Here is a 7,500-nt window from a genome sequence, read left to right as displayed (position 1 = left end):
TGTCGCCTTTGTTATCTTTATTTAATAATTGCTTTAATGTGCTATTTATTTCAGTTAGATATGTAAAATATGTGTATATGAATTTACAATCACAAACAAAGGTGAGAAAAAAAGAAAAAATGTAAATGAAATTTGTTTTTAAACAAAAATAAATTAAATTAATAAAATTGTTTAAATTTTAATAAGTGAAAATCAATGAATTAATGTGCCCACTGCCGCGACGTTTCGACCCAGGATAGGTCTTCCTCAGGCTGGGGCACAATGAATTTCAAGCTGGGAATACACAGAGAGAGAGAGATGTTGTCTCTTCAACGGTCAGCTCCCAAATGAGCTCCTCTCTGCTGTGCAGCCTTTTATAGCCTTGGTTTGGTGTTTGTGAGTTTTTGAATTTTAGCTTAGGCAATGTGTTTTCAAATGTCTGTGATGCTTTTAGACTAAAATGAATGTGTTATTTTTACCATTGTAATAAAATTGTATGAAATGTATTTTTATTTTGTATATTATGTGAATTTTTAAGGAATTATATTTTTTGAAGTGATGTATATAAGATTTTGAAATTTTCATGTGTATGTTTTTAATCCAATTACGTTTTTATGAATTTTTCAGGTTTGCAGGGAAATGTATTTATAATTTTAAATTTTAACCTTGGATGAGTATGTTTTTCACCGAATTACGTTTTTATGCTTTCTGGGTTTGATATTTAAGCAATATTGTGTTTTTAAGGGTTTTAATAAGGTTTGTGATTTTAATGACTGTTGTTGTGTTTTGAGTGTAAATTATGAAGCGATAAAAAGGGTTAGGGTTAGGGTTAGGGGTTAGGGTTAGGGGTTAGGGGAAACGAAAGTTGGGAGGTTGGCCACCGAAGGTGGCCAAACTCCATGCACAGTCCTACCTGTTCCCATCCCGGGCTCCCACATCACTCACAGATTGCTCTCCAGGAGGAAGGTGTCCTCTCACATCCCAAACAAAGGGGTTTGGAAGTGGGCTTAGGGAATCCAGAAGTGTCTATTGCAGTCCTTAGGAACAAGGCCGGAAGAAGATGGGGATCGAAGATAGGGCCCAATGTCCAAATAGGGCTCTAGGCGATTAGGTTTAGGGCCGAAATGACATCCCTGCATGGGGTTAAAAAGGGTTAAGGTTAGGGAAGGCTTCAGGGCCAAGAGTTTATAATGGGATGGCCATAAAAGGGCCTATATAAGTAAAAATTGTAGAAAACAAAAGAGTAAAAAGAAGGGGAAGATTCCCTTAATTAGAGCTATAGCAACCTCTAGTGGGTCGTATAGGGGTTAAACTCTCACAAAACGGCACCTGAAGCTTCCCACAAGCACAGAAATACATATTAAAAATTAAATCAGTCACTCAAATTGGTTTCATGGAGATGCTCCATTAACATGAGCATTCCAGTGATCCAACATGTGCTCTGCAGTCTTGTCAGTCCAGCGAAGATTGTCAGGTTCTGTGCTGAACTTATCAGCAGGTAGAGCAGGAATGTGCTCCTTTAAACCTGTAATAAAATTGTTTATGTGCAATAATGCGTCTTGTTCTGTCTTGGGAAGGGCAGAAGAAAAGTTAATCACTGGAATATAAATGTCAGCTTGGGGGAATTTTACTCGTGCTACCCTCAGCGCCCTTCTCAGCTCCGTTATCGGTGCATTTTTATCCCTCTGACACCTGTTATACAGGCCGAAGGATAGAACCAGCTTCTCCACTGATGCGTCAATGTCCGCTTTATCCAAAAGGATCTCTGCATGGGCCCATTTGGCTCCTGGAAAGCTGTCAATTTGAACTCCCTCCGCAACATAAGGAGGAATCAAGCCCACATTGGTGTCTCCAATGATCACCGATGTCTCCCTTGTATGCAGTCTCCATTCTCTGAGCTTTTTCTTTGTGCTTGGATGTCGCGTCGGGGTGCATACCTGTTGTCCAATTGAAGCTGTGTTGGTCTTCTTGGGGGTGGATTCCCCCTGTATGAGGTCTATCGCCTCCATGTTCTGTTGTGGCTGTTCAGCTGTGACGTTACTGGAGAGTGGCTGTTCACCTCCAATCGGGTCAGACGTCATAGCAGTCATAGTTTTGGTTGTGGTGTCAGCATTTACTTGTGGCTGATGATCTGATTCCGTTGGTCCAACAGTTGCCTGCACGTCCGCCAGCTTCGCCACAATGAAAGCCTCAGTTTGCTCCAAGGATTCAGGCTGAAGACGGCGGCCCAGATTCCTTTTGGCCCAGGATGCCGCTATCTCAAACGGGCCTCTCCAGTCCTGTTCAGGAAACTCAAACAGAGTCTTAACTGCCTCCTCCATACGTTCATTATAATGGTCACGAAGGATTATGATGGTTGTGTAAGCCCAATTCTTAGCATTGCCCTCAATTAGAGTCTGCACTTCACTATTGGGGATAGCTGGCTTAACCATAGTCATTAAATTGTGAGCCATCTTGTTCAAAGAGGGAGGAAGAATGTCCCCCGAAACATTCTTTAAATGGTGCACTGTCTTAATGAGTTTATGAATGATGCGAACCTTTGCTGAGAAGTCAGGATCATCTGACTGTATTTTCTTCTGTGGAGGTTCGGCCCGGTCCGTTCGGGAGGAATGTACATACCGCTTACGCCGAGTTGATTCGCGGTCCCGTTCGGGTCGTTTTCTCTGGTGGGCAGCGTAGCGGTCCACGATCCGTGACTCTCCGCTCCATTTTTGCTGCCGCGGGCGGAAAAAATCTCTCTCACCTCCGTTTAAATCCCTCCTAGGAACCGGGGCGTAGGCAGTGTGATCGCTGCATCGGGGGGACGGTGTCCGTCTGTCCGACCATCCACGGCCCGACCCCCGTCTCTTACGGTGTTCCACCACGATCCACGGCTCGTTCTCGTACCAGGGGGTCATACTTGAAGCCCGTATGCTAGCCTTAACCGTACTGTATTAGCACTGGTGCGCCTAACAATAAAGGCTAACGGCTATATGTAGCAAAATGAACTCACTACGTTTTCGTGTGATTAAAGAGCGCTTTAATGAGCTTTTACTCCATAAATCACCAAATACATCAATAAGCAAGCCTTACATGTTGCAACGTTTCGGTTCTGAATGTAGGGTTAGGGTAGGGTAGGGGTTAGGGGAAAACAAATTTGGGAGTCCGGTCCCCGAAGGGGGCCGGGCTCCAATGCACAGACCACACCCGCTCTCATCTCAGGCGTTCAGGTGCCACACAGAATACCCCAGATGGCGTGTAAGGTGAGTTCCTGTAAATAAGGTTCAGGGCGGTGGGGACCCCACTAAGGTTAGGTTTAGGGCCGAAATTATCCTCTGCATAGGGCCCACTAAGGTTAGGTTTAGGGCCTGTTTCAAGAATAGGGGGAGTAGCCAATTATCTGTCAGAATGGTTAGGTTTAGGTCTGGGGTTGACTTTTACATAAGAACGACTGAGGTTAGGTTTAGGGCCGAAATTTACTTCTGCATAGGGTCCACTGAGGTTAGGTTTAGGGTTAGGGGGGGGGTTAGGGTTAGGGGGTTAGGGTTAGGGTAGGGTTAGGGTTGTTAGGGTTAGGGGTTAGGGTTAGGGTTAGGGGGTTAGGGTTAGGGGGTTAGGGTTAGGGGGTTAGGGGGGTTAGGGTTAGGGGGTTAGGGGTTAGGGGGTTAGGGTTAGGGTTAGGGTTAGGGTTAGGGGTTAGGGTTAGGGTTAGGTTATGGGGAAAAAGCCAGGAGAGGATGGGACAAAAGTGGAATAACTGAAAAAGTAAGAGGTGTAGAGGGCTGATGTTGGTGTCTAGGTGGGGGTTTTGGTTGGTGCCGGACGCTGTGGCGAAGAGCCCACGCCGATGGCTTCTTCGGTTCTGGAGATATGGCGAATGGGACCAAAAAGGATGGGACAAAACGGTCCCAATGGGAGAAAGGAAGGTGCAGAGGGCCTGGTTCTACTGTCATTGCATTGCCCGTGTCCGGGCGCATCCGCAGGTGCCCAACATGGCATGGTTCAGAGTACCTTTGCAGGATGGGGCAGTAGTTGGAGAACGGTCGTGTGATGCGTCCACGGATGCAGAATCGTTCCCCGACTCCAAGGATGCCCGCCGTGTCTTTGTCAGACCCTCCTATCTGGAGATAGAGCTGCAAACCTTTTTCGGAAGCACTTTCCCTGCACAGAAGCGTCTGCAGCAGGAGACCGCAGAAGGGACAGCAGAACCAGGCCTTTGGAGCACTGCGTCATCTCCTGGTCCACACATGCCATCACGACGCACTGTACAAGGGGAGAGCAAGGCATCGTCGGTTGCCGCAAACAGTACAATCGCCTTCTGCGTCTGTCATTCTCTTTCGTTTGTTTGAGCGCTTGTTTTTTAAATACACAGCAAGTGTCAATCATTCTCTCTCTCTCTGTCTCTCTCTCTCTCTCTCTCTGTCTGTCACACACACAGACACACACATAGACACACAGACAGACACACAGTCAGACAGACACTGTGAGGTGTGCAGTGCAAAATTTGAATTTCAGTGCTTTTTGATTTGTATCTCTCTCTCTCTCTCTCTCTCTCTCTCTCTCTGTCTGTCTGTCTGTCACACACGTACACACACAGACACACACACACACACACACACACACACACACACACACACACACACAGACACTGTGAGGTGTGCAGTGCAAAATTTGAATTTCAGTGCTTGGTGATTTGTCTCCCTCCAGTGGCCCACTGCAGGTATGATGAGGTTTAAATGATAGGTTAGGGGGTAATAGCCAGTAGTTGACGGAATAAAATGGAATAACTCGAAAAGTAAGTGTCGTAGAGGGATGAAAGTAGTGTCTACGGGGGGGTTTTTGGGTCCTCCGGACACCCTGGTGAAGACCCCATGTCGATAGCACCAACGGTTCTGGACTTGGTGGAAATCGGTCAAAATATGACGGAATAAAATGGAATAACTCGAAAAGTAAGTGTCGTAGAGGGATGAAAGTAGTGTCTACAGGGGGGGTTTTGGGTCCTCCGGACACCCTGGTGAAGACCCCATGTCGATAGCACCAACGGTTCTGGACTTGGTGGAAATCGGTCAAAATTTGACGGAATAAAAAGGTCAAAGTGGCATATAGGAGTGTCCGGTCGGGCTGATTCCACCACCACTGTACTCAGCAGGCCCTGCCGGGTCGTTAGACACGCGACGTGGCAGGGATCGGTGACATAACATGTAGCAGTTTCCCTGCACAGAAGCGTCTGCAGCAGGAGACCGCAGAAGGGACAGCAGAACCAGGCCTTTGGAGCACTGCGTCATCTCCTGGTCCACACATGCCTTCACGACGCACTGTACAAGGGGAGAGCAAGGCATCGTCGGTTGCCGCAAACAGTGCAATCGCCTTCTGCGTCTGTCATTCTCTTTCGTTTGTTTGAGTGCTTGTTTTTTAAATACACAGCAAGTGTCACTCACTCTCTCTCTCTGTCTGTCACACACATACACACACACACATAGACACACAGACCGACACACAGTCAGACAGACACTGTGAGGTGTGCAGTGCAAAATTGGAATTTCAGTGCTTTTTGATTTGTATCTCTCTCTCTGTCTCTCTGTCTGTCACGCACACACACACACACACAGACACACAGACAGACACACAGTCAGAAAGACACTGTGAGGTGTGCAGTGCAAAATTGGAATTTCAGTGCTTTTTGATTTGTATCTCTCTCTCTCTGTCTCTCTGTCTAACTGTCTGTCACGCACACACACACACACATAGACACACAGACAGACACACAGTCAGACAGACACTGTGAGGTGTGCAGTGCAAAATTGGAATTTCAGTGCTTTTTGATTTGTATCTCTCTCTCTCTCTCTGTCTAACTGTCTGTCACACACACACACACACACACACACACACACAGACAGACACACAGTCAGACAGACACTGTGAGGTGTGCAGTGCAAAATTGGAATTTCAGTGCTTTTTGATTTGTATCTCTCTCTCTCTCTCTCTCTCTCTCTCTGTCTGTCTGTCTGTCACACACACACACACACACACACACACACACTCACACACACACACACACACACACACACACACCAAAGCACACAGACAGAAGCAGGGCAGCTGCTGTGCAACTGTGATTTGACAAGAGGGGCTCCCTCTGCTGGCTCAATGCGGTACAAAGTGTCAGAAGGTGTTAGTGCCGCAGAAATTAACAGCTTTGGACAATCAATTGCATCTGTGGTCCACAGGAGGGCGCCCAGTTGGCAAGTCCTGTGCATTGCATATTAATGCCGTTTCAATTGCACTCACATGTGCTTTTTGTGTAAAAGAGACACACACACACACCCACACACACACACACACACACACACACACACACACACACACACACACACACACACACACACAGCGGCTCAGAGATGAGGGAAAAGCAACAGAAATCAGGAGAGATTTCAATGTGAGGAGATGGCCTGTGATGCTGGGCCATTGTGTAACATTGGAATGAGTACCTGTGGCTGGGGGGTGCTCCTCAAAGGTCCCGGGAGGAGGAGGCGAGGAGGCTACGGGTGGCTGGCCTTGGGCTGGCTGGCCTTGGGCTGCGCCTCAGGAACGTCATTTATTCTGCGTGGCGCCGCGTGTGCCCTGTGCAGCTTGGATGTCTGCCGCTGACGCTCTGTGGCTCCTGTTCCTCTCATCTCCTGGTCCACACATGCCTTCACGACGCACTGTACAAGGGGAGAGCAAGGCATCGTCGGTTGCCACAAACAGTGCAATCGCCTTCTGCGTCTGTCATTCTCTTTCGTTTGTTTGAGTGCTTGTTTTTTAAATACACAGCAAGTGTCACTCTCTCTCTCTCTCTCTCTCTCTGTCTGTCACACACACACACACACACACACACACAAACACAGACACACAGACAGACACACAGTCAGACAGACACTGTGAGGTGTGCAGTGCAAAATTGGAATTTCAGTGCTTTTTGATTTGTATCTCTCTCTCTCGCTCTCTCTCTCTCTCTGTCTGTCTGTCTGTCTGTCACACACACAGACACACACACTCACACACAGACACACACACTCACACACAGACACACAGACAGACACACAGTCAGACAGACACTGTGAGGTGTGCAGTGCAAAATTGGAATTTCAGTGCTTTTTGATTTGTATCTCTCTCTCTCTCTCTCTCTCTCTCTCTCTCTCTGTCTGTCTGTCTGTCTGTCTGTCACACACACACACACACACACACACACACACACACACACACACAGACACTGTGAGGTGTGCAGTGCAAAATTTGAATTTCAGTGCTTGGTGATTTGTCTCCCTCCAGTGGCCCACTGCAGGTATGATGAGGTTTAAATGATAGGTTAGGGGGTAATAGCCAGTAGTTGACGGAATAAAATGGAATAACTCGAAAAGTAAGTGTCGTAGAGGGATGAAAGTAGTGTCTACGGGGGGGTTTTTGGGTCCTCCGGACACCCTGGTGAAGACCCCATGTCGATAGCACCAACGGTTCTGGACTTGGTGGAAATCGGTCAAAATATGACGGAATAAAATGGAA

This window comes from Perissodus microlepis, chromosome 2 (assembly GCF_051167445.1).
Source record: "Perissodus microlepis isolate ML-2025 ecotype Zambia chromosome 2, ASM5116744v1, whole genome shotgun sequence".
NCBI lineage: Eukaryota > Metazoa > Chordata > Actinopteri > Cichliformes > Cichlidae > Perissodus > Perissodus microlepis.
Note: the sequence above shows the minus strand (reverse complement) of the source record.